The 18,234-nt window shown below is 40.8% G+C and overlaps 1 protein-coding gene across 3 annotated transcripts in view; it reads left to right on the top strand.

Moving 5' to 3' along the window:
* foxp4 (forkhead box P4) overlaps nt 1–18,234 on the top strand; it is a 260,328-nt gene that overhangs the window by 25,913 nt on the left and 216,181 nt on the right. The gene's annotated exons all lie outside the window — the stretch shown is intronic.

Here is an 18,234-nt window from a genome sequence, read left to right as displayed (position 1 = left end):
CTCTAGTCAAAAGGTCAGGGAACAATACCTTCTTTTCAAACCATTTTGACTTTTGGAAATTTTAACTCCCTCATAGAGTAAGATGATTTTGCGGCAATTTTATTTTTGTATTTAAAAAAAAAAAGTGTACCAAAGTTGCATTTGCACCTCTAAGTTGAAATTCCAGTGTATTTGTGTGCATCCTTTAACTGTAAAGATGTATTTTACCTTGAGGTTAAAATGGGATTTTAAACCTCATATTGAAAAATTTGGTATCATGTTTTTTTTTGCCTTATTGTGTACTTTGGAGTGCTATAGTTCCATTTACACTGAATTTAACTTCATCCTTTCAGCCCCAAAACTACAATTTCCTTCTTCATTATTAGTCCTTCTCACGCATTCCTCATCAGGGCCAGCTTTTTTTTGAAAAGTGGACTGACAGTAAATTGCTGTGGCTTGTAGCGTGTCATGGTGTTGTCCACGCTGACACCAGCATCATTGCCACTTGATTGATGGGCTTAGGGACATTTGTCATTATTCATTTTATTTACCATGCCCTTCATCCCGCTTTTCTCCCCTCTTCCTCTTTTCCTCGCCGTCCTTTCTTCTTCTTTTTTTTTCTAGGGATTTTCTTCCGCCGCCACACCGTTTTAATTGCACTTTAACAGTTGATGTGCAAGGAAAGGAATAACAATAAACATGACGACTTGTCAATCACGGTTTTATGACCTGTAGTCACGTTTGTGTCGTCGGAATGTCATGTGGTTGCAAAAAGTGACTGCTGTCATGCGCATGCAGGCCTATATATATGTATTAAAAGCGAGAATAATAATAATAAAAAAAAAAAAACTTTTAATGAACTGATCCAAGAGAATGTCATGTGAAAAAGTCAAGTGCAGAATATATGTATGTGTGTATGTATAAATATATATATATATATATATATATATATATATATATATATATATATATATATATATATATATATATATATATATATATATATATATATATACACATATATATATATATATATATATATATGTATATATATGTATGTGTGTATATATACATATATATATATATATATATATATATATATATATGTATATATATATAAACATCTTTTTAATGTATTTTAACTTTTTTTTATTTAAACAAATGTATAATACTTTTTTTTTATTATTTAAAAAAATATATATTTATTTTATTAAAAAAATATATATACATTTTTTCTTCTTTCTCTTGTTTAATCAGGACATGTCTACTATTTAGATTTAGTCATATATTTTGTTCCACCCCAAAAGTAACACATTCCCTAATAATGACCTTTTTAGTAACATTTTCATTGTAATTTAGTGAAAGTGTTTTTAGCCTGCCTCCACACTTTTGCTCTTGCCTCCCCCTTTCTTCCTCCTCCCTCTATCCCGACCAGCTGTGTCTTTTCCATGTCCTGTTTTGTTTGTCATGCGCCGCTGGGACGCGCCTTTTTATATCCATCGAATACTCTCCAACAGTGTGTGTGTGTGTGTGTGTGTGTGTGTGTGTGGTGGATTCTGGCGTTAAGTGTGTGCGGGTCCGGAGACGGGCTATAATTGCAATGAATCTCACGCGCTTAAAAACCCCCTTCAGCCCGGCATGAAAAGCCCGCGACTCGATTGTGTTAGTCCATAAAGTCACTCAGAGCGTCCTCTAGCCAGAATCAAAGTGCTTTTTCCTTCTAATTCCCCTGCCAAAATGGACACTTTTTCAAGTTCTAAATGTCCCGGGCGTTGCTGGTGTCCGTAATGTGGCGCTAACCCACCAGTCTGAGTGGGCTTTCCCGTGCAAAGTGATGTTGAAGAGCACCTGTGTGTATGACACCGTTACATAGGCTTGGACCGGCCGGCGTTTTTCTCTTGTCGGGCCACTTACCTGCTAGAAAAACTGAACTGGAACGGGTCACATCCGTTTTTTTTTAGAGGCTGGAGAACAGTTAAAAAAAAGCTGTTGAAAAACATGGAATTATTTCATTGTCAGCCTTGAAACGGACATTATTACATTAGTGCAGTAGTGTAAAATATTCTTGTGATTAACAAACAAATGAGCAGTAGGTGAAGAGAACGCTCACTCAAGTTTTCAAGTGATTGACGGACGTCTGATTAGACATGTGGTTCTGATTGAGCTTGTTATTTAGGGCTGGAGATACTAAAGACTTAAGACATTTTTCAAAGATGAGATGTGTTTTCCTGACGGGTCATAAGGCAGGAGTCTCGTACGAGGCGTCCAAAATAGGTCGGCCACCTGTGAGCGAGGCGTGCGCTTCTCTCCCCTTCCTTTTGTCTACCGGCCGCGTCGATCGGTTCGAGAGACCTGTCTAGGCTTTTTCAGAACAGCTGATGGAAAGCGGAAGGGACCGTTTCCTATGGGGGTTGTTGAAAAGGGAAATGTGGGGACCGGGCGGAAGATAAGTGTGTATGAGCGCAAAGGCGGGTGGAAGAGGTTCTTGAGGCGCGGGTCATTACAGCTGAGGAAGCATTAGATCAGCCTCTCCAGGGTGCGTTTGGCACCTGGGGGCACGGTTGGAGCGAAGAGCGTTGAAGGACTCGGGGGCAAGTTGAGTGTGTGTTTATGCGGAGTGTGAAAGTCAGGCGGGAGTCTTCAAGTTCAGCCGGTAAGGAGCGGGAGGTTCGGAAGAAGCTCAGTGGTCTTCCTTAACGAAACCGGTAAAAGAAGCAGAGATGCAGGTCTCCTGACGGCCACTGGGGGGCAGAAGGTGCAGCAGTAACTGAACGTTAATGACATGCGGTGTATTTTTCATAAGAACCGCCAGAGACTGCTAACAAAAGTCGCTGGAATCTCAAACTGCGGATGAATTGTAGTCAAGTCTTTTCTGGAAAAGTTTGTTAAATGGGGCAAAAGGACGACTATACAAACCGAAATTAATGGCTTAACTCCTTTGAACCGTAAATAAAAAGTAGTTATGTCCAAAAACATTCATGTTTGCGTGGACATGACCTAAGACGTTTCTACTACTCACTACTCGTGAGTTCCGGTAGAGACCGACATTCCTAGAAACACGAGAGGTCTGGATCTTCGACTATAGCTGTCCTTAAAAACAGCTAGAGAATGCTCGGTGCCAACAATAGTCGCTGGAATTCAAAATTGCGGAGGAATCGTAGCAAAGTCTTTTCCGGTAAAGATTGTCAAATGGGGCAAGGACGACGATTTAAGCCGAAATGAATGATTTAACTCCTTGGATCCGTAATTAAAAAGTAGTTATTTGCAAAAACATTCATGTTTGCGTGGACTTGACCTAAGACTTTTCTACTACTCAACAAACCGGCTGGTGAGTTCCGGTAGAGACCGACATTCCTAAAAACACGACAGTTCTGTTGTTTGGAGGATCTTTGACTATAACTGTCCTTAAAACAGCTAGAGACTGCTCTGTGCTTACAAAAGTCGCTGGAATCCCAAACTGCGGCTGAATAGTAGCCCAGTCTTTTCCAGAAAAGATTGTCAAATGGGGCAAAAGGATGACGATACAAATGAGTGACTTAACTCCTTGGAACAGTAAATAAAAAGTAGTTTGTCCAAAAACATTTATGTTTGCGTGGACATGACCTAAGACTTTTCTACTACTCAACAAACCGGCTCGTGAGTTCCGGTAGAAACCAACATTCCTAGAAACACGAGCGTTCTGTCGTCTCGAAGATCTTCGACTATAGCTTTCCTTAAAAACAGCTAGAGACTTCTCGGTGCCAACAAAAGTCGCTGGAATCCCAAACGGCGGATTAATTGTAGCCAAGTCTTTTCTGGAAAAGAATGTCAAATGGGGAAAAAAGACGACGATACAAAACGAGTGACTTAACTCCTTGGAACCGTAATTATTTCCAAAAACATTGTTTGCCTGGACTTGACCTTAGACTTTTCTACTACTCAACAAACCGGCTCATGAGTTCCGGTAGACACCGACATTCCTAGAAACACGAGAAGTCTGTCGTGTGGAGGATCTTTGACTATAGCTGTCCTTAAAAACAGCAGAGCGCTCCTGTTCTATACAAGGGACAATTTTTTTTCCTTCGGAGAATAAAGTAAAATGTTTCTTTTTTTCAGAAAGGGTCCCTAGCTTCATGGAAAAGTAGCCCCCAACACATTTAATTGAAGAGTCCTGGCCTAAGACTAATAAGTTGTGTTCAATTGAAACATCTGAAATAAAACTCTCTCATTGGTCGTCTGGTCTCCTGCTAACTCTTGACAGCTTTATTTGCGCTATGGATTTTCCTTCACTCTGTCCCGACTCCGTTTCCCTTCCCTCTCTCTCTCCTCCCGCCGCCTCCGCCCTCTGACCTTTTTGTAAGCGCTTCATCAGAGAGACGTTGTTTTTTTTGTGTGTGTTTGTTTTTTTGTTTTTTTGAAAGCGCCGCGACAGCCTGACAGGGCGGCCGTCAATCGAGCGCGGCGCCGAGGGAGTCGGAACGACGCCGTGACTCAACTTTGTGCCACTTTCATGCGTATTGAAACTGGTGGCGTCGGGGGGCGGGTGACAGCTGCGCTGCATTATGGGTAGGCGAGGTTTCAGGAAGCGTCTGCCTGGATAGACGCGCTACGGACCTCTGGAGTGCACGCTTACTTCTGCACGGAGCGAAATAGATTTCATCCCCGGTTTGTAAAGTTAGCCAAACTATGATTCCCTGACTCCATATTTGGACCGACGGAGTAATAACCACTTGAACGCATCTCATTATGCCTTCTAATCCGTATCGGGATGTTGGCGAACGCCGGCGAAAGTGACGCGGGGGCCTCTTTTATGGTATTAGTATTTGTGGTATTAGTTCCGGGGGGGGACACGGGATGCCGACTTAAGCTATTAGCATGTGAGGCGCCGTGCGGGATGATCCGTCCCCTGACAGGAATAGCTGTTAGCCGCTGTTCCGCCAAATCACGATAGGCGGCCCCCGGCCTGACGGATCGACAGAGCTTTTGACGCCCGTCGGATCGCCCTTGTCCTACCCGGTTTGCGGGCGCGTAACCTCACGTGGAATTTTGGAGGTCCTCACTTATTTTATACTTACAAATGGAGGCAATTTTTGGAAACTCTTGTCTCGTGCAAGATGAAGGCACAGGGCGGTGGGGGTTGCGTGCACGGCCAATTAACTGTCAATCACCGCGTGACCCTCCACCCCTCTCTCTCTCTCTCTCTCTCTCTCTCCCTCTCTCTCTCTCTCTCTCTCTCTCTCTCTCTCTCTCTCTCTCTCGCTCTCTCCACCCTCCACGGATTTCCTCAGGTTTTAAGTTGTGTTTTTCACGCGACTCATCAGCATCAAATATGATCTCTACAACGATATCTCTAAAGGAGGCGGGGTCGGGATCAAACCCGATGCTCCTCTGCCGGGTCTGGAGACCGGTGTCGGGGTGCATGCGCGTCTGTGCGCGGCGGCCATTGTTGGCCGAGAGACATCTGCCACTCGATTATTCCCAGCTGTTATCTGAATAATTGTGTAATCCCCTCCTCCCTAACACCCTTCATTGCTCCTTTTCCTCCTCCTCCTCTCGCTCCTTCCTTGCCCCCTCGTCCTCAGCACAAGAGCCATCGTTCTGCTTTATGGGCCGTTTCTTTCGGGACACTTTATTAGGTACACCTAATAAATTATATATATTAAATATTAATATTTAAAAAATAGCTATTTTCTCCACTACAATTTCCAGGAATACATATAAGACAACAATTTGCATTATTACTGTTGCGTCTTTGAATAAAAAAAAAAGATTATTAGAGTGTGCAGGTGTACCTAATGTTGTGTCTGAAGCATATAGGTGTCAATGGCCATTTTGAAACATGCGGACAAGGACTTGAGCACACACACACACACGTCCGCCTCAGACGTCTTCCTTCCTCTCAACCCCCCACCCCCCCAGTGCCCCCACCTTGGCTCTCGGAGAAATAAAAAGTACCCTAATCCTGCGAGAGATCAAGATTGCTGTCCACTGCAGCTTTGCCAGACTGTGAATTAGAGACAGCTCTCATGTTCCTAAGCAGGGCTGCAAGTGTGTGTGTGTGTGTATGTGTTGTCGAGCTTTGAAGACTTCTTCACTTGTGTGCTGGCAAAAAAGTTTACCGAGAGGTTGCGAGGAGAGGCAATGGGAAATTGCAGTTGATGATTATTATAACAGTTTTACACCAGCAAAATTACACACCAGTTTAAAAGAAAAAGTAAAAAAAAAAAAATTTTTAAATTATTTTTTTTTTTTTTTTAACAATTGAATAGAATATTTATTTTAACTCTGTTAAAATCTGAAAAAATAGTGCTGTCAAATAATATATTCATTAATATATTTAATAATATTTTAATAATATTTTCAATTAGATTAGTTGCCCTTTTTTTGGATTTACCATACTTCCATAATCCAAATTAATCCCAATATTTTTAACCCCAATATTTGGACATGGATGCAACTTCATTGTCAGGATGTCATAGATATGTTTCTAATTGTGTCATCATTCACTTCTTCAACACTTTGGCGGCGGTTTTATCCTAAGTGCCGTTGGAGTTTATTTTGAACGTGAAACCCAAATCTTTACATGTTGACCCGATCGCTGACCTTATAGCAAACTGAACGCCCTTTCAGGTAACCATCCGCAGGGACGGTAAAGGAGCATTATTTTCTTGTGTACACACATATACATGTGTGTCTGTATATATATGTATTTATATATATATATATATATATATATATATGTATATATATATATATATATATATATATATATATACATACACATTATTATTCTTATGTGTACACTCATATACGTGTGCATATATATATACACACACATATATATATATATATATATATATATATACACAAACATATATATATTTATATATATACACAAACATATATGTGTATATATACATACACATTATACAGGTTATTGTTCCATTATTATTATTTACTTGTGTACACACATATACATGTGTGTCTATAAATATACATTTATGTGTATATATATGTATATATATGTGTATATATATACACATACATGTATGTGTATATATATATATGCAAACATATATATATTCATACACATTATTATTCCATTATTATTCTTATCATGTGTACACTCATATACATGTGTGTGTGTGTATGTATATATATATATATATATATATATATATATATATATACATATATATATATGTATGTACATATATGTGTGTATATATACATATATACATATATATATATATGTCTATATATCATCCTTTTTATTTTTGCCATACAATTAAGCAGTTTTTGTAGAATTTACAATACAATATTGAAAGTATTATCTCCAACAGGCCTCTCCGCATGTTAGGGTTTTATTTCCACCGTCTGGTCTGCTCTCTGCCGTCCTCGCTTGCCGCTGCCGCCGCCGTCGCCTGTTGTCTCAACGTACGCTGTCCCCCGCGTTTCCCCCTCCCGCGGCCTCTTCATTCCATCCCGCCTGTCATCGCCGCTTACCTCCGACATCCACCGCCTCGCCTCGTGCTAGTTCAATAAGAGCCGTTTAATTCTGCGGCGGTGATTTGGCGAGAATGTGCGCAATGTCAATCAATCAGAACCTTCGGTAGATTCAAAAGGGAGACATTTCAAACCCGCTCCCACGTCTGTTGGTAGACTAAATATTTGTGCGCCGCCGTGCGTGAAGACATCTCTCGTTTGCCTGGATGTGTACGCTCCTGCCATTGTGCAGGCTTTCACGCCGACTTGTGAAGAGACAAAAAAATCTGCTTAAATGCTGTGAATGCATTGCTCCTTAACTGAACATTTTTGTCCCTACACGTTCTTGTCCCTGAAATAAATTAGATGTTAACTCCAAATACCTACCAAAAACCTGATTTGCCTCACGTCCTTTATTGGATTTCAACCTTTTAGTGTGTGAATAAAAGAAAAGAGATGTTAAAAGGTGCTTATTGTCCAGTGAAGGTGAGAGCTGCAGCAAAGAACCTGCAGGCCGGGGATATTAGACTAATTTGTTTTGGGGGCCACATTTTCGTAATTCACCCTTCATTAGTATTCTTATTTTGTGTGTTCCATAGAACCAGTGTCATCTACAGCAAACAACTCATTTTAGTTAATTTATTTTGTCAGTGTTACAGGAGCGCTCGGCCGTTTTTTAAGGATCTTCTGCAAAAAAAACGAGTTAAAGATCATCTCTAGGACGGCGCTCTAATGTTTCGAAGGATCCGCTGCAAATTCTCACAGGTTTTTCAACTCAACTGACAAGCCGCCAGTTGAACAGCCCAAATGTTAAAAAATAGAGGACCAAAGATTGAACCTTGAGGAACACCACTAGTATAACTAAAGAAGTTGAACAGATGACTACTGACTGCATCTGAAGCAAACAAGCTACAGCAACACATTAGTTACTAGGGGTGCTTAAAAACAAATCGATTCACATCACATTCTTATTTATTCCGATTCTACATTGATTCAGATTTTAAAAAAAATAATATTTGGGAAAAAATAAATAAATAAATAAATATCTGTATATATATATATATATATATATATATATATATATATATATATATATATATGTATATATATATATATATATATATATATATATATATATATATATATATATATATATATATATATATATGTGTGTGTGTATATATATATATATATATACATATATGTGTATATACATATATATATGCGTATATATATGTGAGTGTATATATATGTGTGTGTATGTATATATATATATATATGCGTATATAAATGTGTGTGTATATATATATATATGTGTGTGTATATATATATATGTGCATATATATGTATGTGTATATATATGTATCTGTATATATGTGTATATATATATATATATATATATATATATGTATGTGTATATATATATATATATATATATATATATACTGTATGTATATATTAGGGCTGCGAATCTTTGGGTGTCCCACGATTCGATGATTCAAAATCGATTTTTTTCGATTCAACGCGATTCTCGATTCAAAAACGATACTTTCCCGATTCAAAAGGATTCTCTATTCATTCAATATATAGGATTTCAGCAGGATCTACCCCAGTCTGCTGACATGCAAGCAGAGTAGTAGATTTTTGTAAAAAGCTTTTATAATTGTAAAGGACAATGTTTTATCAACTGATTGCAATAATGTACATTTGTTTTAACTATTAACTTAACCAAAAATATGACTTATTTTATCTTTGTGAAAATATTGGACAAAGCTTGTTGTCAAGCTTATGAGATGCGATGCAAGTATAAGCCACTGTGAGCCTATTGTTCATTTATTTTTATTTTTATAAATGTCTAATGATAATGTCAATGAGGGATTTTTAATCACTGCTATGTTGAAATTGTAACTAATTTGATACTGTTGTTGATAATATTCATTTTTGTTTCACTCCCAAATATATTACACTACATACATCCATTCATACGTTATTTACTTGACTTTACTTTCACTTAAAAAAAAAAACACTCATTTTGAAGGTGTGGCGACTTTTATTTTATTTTGTAGTAGTAGCGACTTCCTTGTTCATTGACGGAATCCTTTGTTTGCACTTCATGGAACTGCGCATGCAAGTGACACACTGGGGCCACATCGGGGTCCTGTGTGCGTTTACACTGGAGTCTAAGATTACATTGCACTTCCAGTGTAAACAGTCAGCTGGAGAACTAAATCCGATTTGGGCTGCAGTGTAAACCTGGTCTGAGTGACACTTTAGGTAGCATGGGGGTGAGGATGCAGAATGAACACCAGAGGCCCTGTGGAAGATGCGTTATGATGTTATCTATCAGTTATTTCTGCCAAATCAACTAATAGAGCTCTCCTGTGCCGTGTAGTGAAATGTTTGACCGCCGGTCCAGGGGTCAAGTTGTTGGCGCTGAGGTGTAATTCACCGTCTAAACACACCACCACAGCCTGCAGGGGAGGAGGAGGATGAAGATGGTCCCTCTAAAAATTTAAATGTCACATCCCCGGGCTGTGCCCCCCCCCCCCCCCCCCCAACCCCCTTTTTCCCGATCCCACAGGGTTAATTGAAGGGGAAATTGATAGTTGTGTGCGGTAATTGTGGCTTTGAGAATTCTCTCCTCTCCCACGGAGAAAGACGAGGGCAGCTGGAGTAAAAGCAAAGGGGGGCAGAAATACGGACGGATGGACGTCCGCACACCTTCACCCTGAGGGCTCGGTGGGTTGATGATGAGGCGGCGCCTTGATTGGCTGGCGACATCTTGAAATCTCACCGGCTTCTCCTAATCATCCCACTGATGACCCAATCATAGAAATATTCCACACTCCTTTCTTTCCACGGATTATTATTCGCTCTTATTCTTCCCCCCGCCTCCTCCTCTCCTCCTCCTGATGCTTCCCTCGCTTCCCCGAGGAGGCCGGGATGGACAGACGAGCCGAGCTGGCTGTATCTGTTCGGTTCCGCTCTGCTGCCCGCTGAAGTAGAGAGAGACAAACTTGTACAGCTCTGAAGGCAACACTACTCTCTCTCCTTCCTTCAAGAGGGGCTTTCCTCTCCCGGGGGCCCGGCTTTGATAATTAGTATTCATCCAGAAATAGAAAACTACTTTTCTCAGGTGAAGTCACCCTCTGATGAACACTTTCGGAGGCAGAAACTCGGCTTATACCCAGGCAAGGTTTCTATATAGTTATGTTTGCATGTTCTTGCTTTCAATGGGGTGGGAGAATGTTCTGAACTCCTGTTTCCATGCTGCAGCTGATGTCCTCCTGTTTCAATTTTGGCTAATTTGGAAGTTTTTTGTCTATAGAGGGAGTACAGGCAACTTGGTTTCTTGTCATTGAAGATGTTTGTTTCGCTGTGTAAACGTGCCCTGTTAAGCGGAAAAGTCAAGGTTAGCCGGGAAGACAAGGGCGCTAACAAATGACAACAGTTTCTTGTGGGGACGGCGTGGCGCAGTTGGGAGAGTGGCCATGCCAGCAACCTGAGGGTTCTTGGTTCGATCCCCACCTTCTACCAACCTAGTCATGTCCGCTGTGTCCTTGAGCAAGACACTTCACCCTTGCTCCAGATGGGTCGTGCTTAGGGCCTTGCATGGCAGCTCCCGCCATCAGTGTGTGAATGGGTGAATGTGGAAGTAGTGTCAAAGCGCTTTGAGTACCTTGAAGGTAGAAAAGCGCTATACAAGTATAACCTATTTACCATTTGTGCGAGGCAAACGTAACATATCTCACGCTCAGTAACCGTGAATTAATACTCTTTGCTTTGCCGATTGTGCTTCAAAATTGCACCTTTTTCTGCATTTGTCACCAATAATCCAAACTAAACTCATAAATATTGAAGTAAAAAGCAGCATTAGTTCAGTATTCAAGTTAATATGCTGATAATAGCCATGCAGATAGCAAAACCTTTGAAAAATATTGAAAAAAGCAATGTGTATATACACACATTGATTACAAATACATTGGAGGCAGACACCACAGTTGACAGATTTTACACAAAAGCCAGATATTCTCTGTAATTGTTGGTCCAAAGCTAAAAAAAAGTAATATTTTTTTTTTGTTGGTCGTTGTGTTTTTTCTGACTCACATTGGGCCGTCGGGAGCATGTTAGAGAGCCAGCCGATCATGAAACACTGCATGAATATAGCCCACAAAATTATTATTATAATGTATACTCCATCCATCCATCTTCTTCCGCTTATCCAAGGTTGGGTCGCGGGGGCAGCAGCCTAAGCAGGGAAGCCCAGACTTCCCTCTCCTCTCCCCAGCCACTTCGTCCAGCTCTTCCCGGGGGATCCCGAGGCGTTCCCAAGCCAGCCGGGAGACATAGTCTTCCCAAAGTGTCCTGGGTCTTCCCCGTGGCCTCCTACTGGTCGGACGTGCCTTAAACACCTACCTAGAGAGGCGTTCGGGTGGCATCCTGACCAGAAATTAGGAGCAGCGCCTTTACTTTGAGCTCCTCCTGGATGGCAGAGCTTCTCACCCTATTGCTAAGGGAGAGCCCGCCACCCGGCGGAGGAAAGTCATTTCGGCCGCTTGTACCTTTGTCCTTTCGGTCATAACCCAAAGCTCATGACCATAGGTGAGTATGAGAACGTAGATCGACCGGTAAATTGAGAGCTTTGCCTTCCGGCTCAGCTCCTTCTTCACCACAACGAATCGATACAGCGTCCGCATTACTGAAGATGCCGCACCGATCCGCATGTCGATCTCACGATCCACTCTTCCCTCACTCGTGAACAAGACTCCGAGGTACTTGAACTCATCCACTTGGGGCAGGGTCTACTCCCCAACCCGGAGTTGGCAATCCACCCTTTTCCGGGCGAGAACCATGGACTCGGACTTGGAGGTGCTGATTCTAATCCCAGTCGCTTCACACTCGGTTGCGAACCGATCCAGTGAGAGCTGAAGATCCTGGCCAGATGAAGCCATCTGCAAAAAACAGAGACCTAATCCTGCAGCCACCAAACCAGATTCCCTCATCGCCCTGACTGCGCCTAGAAATTATATCCATAACGTATTCTACTTTGACAAAATAAAAGCATGCTTTATTATCAGTTTATGAGCTGGGGTATGTTTAGGTTTTTACTCAGACTTACCATTTTGGTTTATTTCGTCAGGTAAACTAGCGTCAGAACGACTGCAATTCCATGCTTCCGGGCACAGCCGCCCACCTTGGTAGCAAACATGGCGCCTCTCGTTTAGTTGTCCTGAGTACACTCAACTGATAGCGCCTCTGCTGGTTGTCATAGCATTGCACTCAATTCCACACCCGACAAATATAAATGCACTCAATTCCTCACCCGACAAATATAAATCAACCATTTAACTATAGTGCCCATGAAATACGACTTTATCGCTGCTGTTAACCCTTTACAGCAGTGGTTCTTAACCTGGGTTCGATCGAACCCTAGGGGTTCGATGAGTCGGCCTCAGGGGTTCGGCGGAGGTCAAAACACACCCGACTCATCGTGTAAATACAAACTTCTCCCTATCGGTGTATTACGGATACGGCAACAGCAGAAGTCACACTGATTTTCAGGTGTGTAATTTGTTGTGAGTTTATGCACTGTGTTGGTTTTGTTGTTTGAACAAGGTGATGTTCATGCATGGTTCATTTTATGCACCAGTAAAAAAAACATGGTAACACTTTAGTATGGGGAACATATTCACCATTAATTAGTTGCTTAATAACATGCAAATTAGTAACATATTGGCTCTTAACTAGTCATTATTAAGTACTTATTAATGCCTTATTCGGCATGGCCTTATTATAACCCTAACCCTCTAACCTTGACCCTAACCCTAACCAAATAACTCTAAATTAAGTCTTTATTACTTAGAATATGTTCCCCATACTAAAGTGTTACCAAAAACATATAACTTTGTCTTGAATTTGAAAAAAAATAAATACAAATATTTTTCACTAGAGAAGGGTTCGGTGAATGCGCATATGAAACTGGTGGGGTTCAGTACCTCCAACAAGGTTAAGAACCACTGCTTTACAGTCATTGCTCGTCATGTCGCGTTTCAAATATTGCGATTTCCCCACATCACAGATTATTTTTTCAATACATATTCTACAACGTTTTTGCTCTAAATTACGCATTTGTATGCATAAAACTGGTTAAATAAAGTAAAGATAGCAATACCACAGTATAGTAGCCACTAGGTGAGACCAAACTAGTCAGATTGTGGTGTTTGGTATCGTGGCCACTGATTGGCTTAGCCCAGGGGTCGGCAACCTTTACCAGTCAAAGAGCCATTTTGACCAGTTTCACAAATTAAAGAAAACAATGGGAGCCACAAAAATCTTTTGAAATTTAAAATGAAATAACACTGCATACAAAGTTTTTTTTTTGCTTTGTCCTATGTATAAACCAAGGGTCTCAGACACGCGGCCCACACCTTAATATGAAAATTGAATGTTAGTGCGGCCCGCGGGTTTTATATGAATGGTGTTCGACAGTGTTATAATTGTCAACCCCCCCAATTTTTCTGGCAGACTTCGAATTTCAAGGTAACTGCCCTCTCGGATGTGACGTGATGGTACAGCATTTAGCGTCCACTACAACCATCGTGCCGGTCTAGCCACACGTTGTATGAGGCTTTTGATTGCTCACATAAGTGACAGCAAGACATACTTGGTCAACAACCACACAGGTTACACTGACGGTGGCAGTATAAAAAACTTTAACACTCTTACTAATAATGCGCTACACTGTGAACCCACACCAAACAAGAATGACAAACACATTTCGGGAGAACATCTGCACCGTAACACAACATTAACACAACAGAACAAATACCCAGAATCCCATGCAGCCCTAACTCTTCCGGGCTACATTATACACCCCCGCTACCAAACCCCACCCACCTCAACCGACGCACAGATGTTCTCCCGAAATGTGTTTGTCATTCTTGTTTGGTTTTGGTTCAAAGTGTGGCGCATTATTAGTAAGAGTGTTAAAGTTGTTTTATATGGCCACCGTCAGTGTAGCCTGTGTGGCTGTTGACCAAGTATGCTTTGCTGTCACTTACGTGTGCAAACAGAAGATGCATATAACAAAAGACTAAGCTGGTACGCTGTTAATACAGACTGTAGAGGGCGCCTAATGCTGTACCATCATGGCACGCCCTTATTATTATTATTGTAAGGGTGAAAATCAGAGAATATCAATCCCGGGAATTTTCTGCGAGAGGTACTGAAATCCGAAAGTCTCCTGGGAAAATCGGGGGGCGGGCAAGTATGCAGCTGAGCCGCATCAAAGTGATCAAAGAGCCGCATGCGGCTCCGGAGCCGCGGGTTGCCGACCCCTGGCTTAGCCTCATACAGCATAACTACATATATTGTATTAAAGTGTAAAGATGACTAAACGGTGTTATGTCTAGAGGGCTCTCATGTGGAAACATTTATTTAGAAGATCGTAAACAGTTTCTTTTATTTTTTAGCTATGAAAATATCTGATTTGTAAGTGTATTGTTTTTTATTGTAATTTTTTTTTTTTTTAAAGAATGAAAACCCCCCCAAAACAACAACAGCGATGAATAATAATAAATGAAAGTAACAAGAGAGTGATGTTTTCGAACATGTTTACAGTTTCACATTCTAAGATGTCCGAAAAGGAGTAGGAAGAAGCAGATCTGACTTAGTCTTTACCCCTTTCTTGTCTGAGAATAATTTCCAACGCAGTTGTTCACTTCCTCTTATTTGCGACATTTTTTCATCACAATTGAAAGAACAAATACTTTTAGCCAAAATGTTTTTATTCTCATTTGTAGCCTTTCGCAGGCCACTTAAATGATGTGGTGGGCCACATAAAATGACTTGGCCGGGTTGAATTAAAAAGATGTAACGAGCGCGGGCCACATTAAAATGACTTGGCAGGCCACATACACGACATGGCGGGCCACATAAAATGATGTGGCGGGCCACATTGAAAAAAGATATGGTGGGTTCAAAAGTAAAAAGATGGGCCTGACCACTTAAAAAAATGTCGAGGACCATATACAATGATTTGGCAGGCCACATTCAAAAGTAAATACAAATGTGGCTGACTATATAAAATTATTTAGCAGGCCACATTAAAAAAATAAAAAAATGTGTCTCACCACATAAAAGAATGTGGAGGACAATATACAATTATTTGGCAGGCCACGTTCAAAAGTAAATACAAATGTGGCTGACTACATAAAAGAATGTGGAGGACCATATAAAATCATTTGGCAGGCTACTTTAAAAAAAATGTGGCTCACCACATAAAAGAATGTGGAGGACCACATTAGAATAATGAAGCATGCCATGTTTGAATGATGTCGCGTGCCACATTGAAATGATGGGAAGGACCACAATATACAAACGTATATTATGCTGAACAACTGTATCATTATTTTTATTTAATGGGACCGGAAGATACACTATATTGCCAAAAGTATTTGGCCACCCATCCAAATAATGAGAATCAGGTGTCCTAATCACTTGGTTGTATAAAATCAAGCACTTAGGCATGGAGACTGTTTCTACAAACATTTGCGAAAGAATGGGCTGCTCTCAGTGATTTCCAGCATGGAACTGTCACAGGATGCCACCTGTGCAACAAATCCAGTCGGGAAATTTCCTCGCTCCTAAATATTCCAAAGTCAACTTTATTATAAGAAAAGTGAAGAGTTTGGGAACAACAGCAACTCAGCCACCAAACTGACAGAAAGGGGTCAGCGGATGCTGAAGCGCATAGTGCAAATACTTTCTGCACAGTCAGTTGCTACAGAGCTCCATACTTCCTGTGACCTTCCAATTAGCCCACGTACAGTACGCAGAGAGCTTCATGGAATGGGTTTCCATGGCCGAGCAGCTGCATCTAAGCCATACATCACCAAGTCCAATGCAAAGCGTTGGATGCAGTGGTGTAAAGCACTCTGCAGTCTTCTCTGGACTGATGAGTCACGCTTGTCCACCTGGCAATCTGATGGACGAGTCTGGGTTTGGAGGTTGCCAGGAGAACGCTACATTTCGGACTGCATTGTGCCGAGTGTGAAATTTGGTGGAGGAGGAATTATGGTGTGGGGTTGTTTTTTCAGGAGTAGGGCTTGGCCCCTTAGTTCCAGTGAAAGGAACTTTGAATGCTCCAGGATACCAACACATTTTGGACAATTCCATGGGATGGCACTGCAAGTTGATAATTGAATAAAGGCAGGTGGCCAAATACTTTTGGCAAAATAGTGTATCTCCTTAAATGTTCTGAACTCTTGTTTCCATGCTGCGTTAAGCTAATGCTGCCAGGAGGACTATAGCGCCTCTGCAGGTTGCGGCCCAGTAGTGCAGTCCCCAATGCACTCAATGGCAACCAACAAATCGATCATTTGATAATCAGGCATATCCCCAATGTATCGCCAAACCTGACTTCATCGCCGCCATTGATTCTTTCCCCCCCGCCCTGTTTTAGAAACCCCCTCCTCTTGTTCCTCCTCTCCTCCGGCTCCCCGTGCAGTCTCCTTTTCTCTCCCCCTCCTCCCCTCTCCTTTTGCTTTCTCTGTCCATTAATGAGAATGTGTTAACGAGAGGGAAAGATCTATTGGGTGGAGCACAATTTATCAGCACGGCGGAGGTGGGGAAGAAGGGGGGAAGGAAGGAAGGAAGAAAAAAAAAACAAGAAGACGTCGGCGGTGGCGGGCCCTTCAAAGAAGTCCTATTCTTGTGCTGGTGAATGTTTGATGAGACAGTGAAAAGTTCCCCCTTCTAACGTCACGGTGTCTGAACAGAGGAGAACAGAACCGTTCTAATCATGCCGCACCAGAAAAAAAAAAAAAAAGACGACTTCCAACCCGATTTAATTAACTGATAAGAATTGGCTTCAAATTAATTTTTCAAGGATGTTAGATTTTGATTAAGAAACTCCGAAAAGAAACAGACGAATAATCACATTTTTTTATCAACTTGCTCAAATGCTAACTGGTTAATATGCTAATTGTGGCAATTAGGGCACATATTGATGAGCAGCAGTTTCTATGCATCCAGTTAAAGGAATGATACTATCTTTACATCTAATTATCAAGGGTTTTTATTTTTCTTTATGTGTGAGAAACCTCTCAATTTGTCCCTTTTTTACATGTTTATTTATGTGTCTGTCACATATTCACATATCTTTACAAAATCAAAAAACATAAGTAGAAAATTCAGCAAAAATAAGGTAACACCACATCGGTAAGCTGGTATCAGATTGATATGGTTTAGTCGAACAATATTTGCATATGCAGACATACATTCAAACATAAATAAGTAGTTAACCCCACTTAAAACACGACATCGTCAAATGCAAGTAGGTAATCAATGGGTTCCATCACTTTTTTTTAAACAAGATCAAGTTTTGCCATTATAAGTGTTATAATGAAGACAACACATGACGTGTCTATTAGCTATATTAGCCTACTATTAAAATTACTTTAAAAGTCTTATATAAGTGTTATAATGAAGACAACACATGATGTAAGTGTATATATTAGCTGTATTAGCCTACTATCAAAATGACTTTAAAAGTCTTATATAAGTGTTATAATGAAGACAACACATGATGTAAGTGTCTATATTAGCTATATTAGCCTACTATCAAAATGACTATGTGTCGCTGGCTGACGCTAAGCTTCGTTGACAGAAATGTTGAAATGTAATATTTATTCTACACATTTTTAAAACATTGGAAAACATTAGTAAAACTTCTCAGAGGGTGAGATAACTCCTGGAAATTACTGTCTTAGAATGGCCAAAGGTAAAGTT

This window comes from Nerophis lumbriciformis, linkage group LG23 (assembly GCF_033978685.3).
Source record: "Nerophis lumbriciformis linkage group LG23, RoL_Nlum_v2.1, whole genome shotgun sequence".
Classification (NCBI taxonomy): domain Eukaryota; kingdom Metazoa; phylum Chordata; class Actinopteri; order Syngnathiformes; family Syngnathidae; genus Nerophis; species Nerophis lumbriciformis.
Note: the sequence above shows the minus strand (reverse complement) of the source record. Positions and strands in the feature narration are given on the sequence as shown.